Source organism: Gavialis gangeticus, unplaced genomic scaffold (genome assembly GCF_001723915.1).
Source record: "Gavialis gangeticus isolate Ggan-Ray unplaced genomic scaffold, GavGan_comp1, whole genome shotgun sequence".
Classification (NCBI taxonomy): Eukaryota; Metazoa; Chordata; order Crocodylia; family Gavialidae; genus Gavialis; species Gavialis gangeticus.
The window spans coordinates 248,873,629-248,874,491 of NW_017729032.1; positions in this window are offsets into that span (position 1 = coordinate 248,873,629).

Sequence of the window (863 nt, forward strand, 5' to 3'; positions counted from 1 at the left end):
CTTTTAGGCTATGGGTACTAGTCCCCCTTGCCTCTTTCTCCTCCTCCTCCTGCCTGCCCTGCCACCCTCTGGTTCCTGCTGGGGTACCATGCAGCTTCCCTTGCCACCCTGCCCTGAGCTTTTATCACTGGGCTTATTGGTTAAACGATTAATTGTTTAACCTTTCACATCCCTGACATGAACCCTTTCTCTTAGAAGAACTCTCATAATTCATATGAGGAAAGAAGGTATCAAAGGCCTGGCAACTTCTAACTGTTTGAAATGTCTTTCACCCTTTTAATAATTGTCAACTTTTAGGTCTAATTTCTGTACATAGCAGAAGCCAGTCTTTTTAAGGCATAGAGGTCAGGTTGGTATACTGAGGTTTGTGCCCTGAAGATAAAAGCCACTACTTTTTCATAAGGAAGCTAAAGCAGAGTAGGAAATTAAGTTTCCAGATGATTTGCCTCAGTTAGATCATGCTGTGCCCTTTCATGAGATGTCAGGTTTCCTGTGAGACTTTCCTGGTTCATTTTGTCCATCAAACAGTAGGCGCTCTCGTGGAGATGGTGGTGTTGCACTTTTTAGAGGGGAAAGAAAGTGATAAAACTACTGGCAGTAATCTGCTCATATTCTTGTTTTCTCCTAACATGTAATTGGAGCAAGGGAGAGAAGTGTGATGAATGGACTGTCACAAGTCTGCTGCTATTTGAGGACAAGGGTCTTCCTTGCTTCAGTGAGATTCTTCTGCTGTGTTCTGCTAGAAAAAGTTGAGCCCAATCCTATCTCCATGTGATGCTAGCTCTATGGCTACTCAGCCCTTGGGGGAACTCTCCTGTGATTGGCATTGTCTAGCTGCAAATGTCTAGCTTGACCCAGGCTGA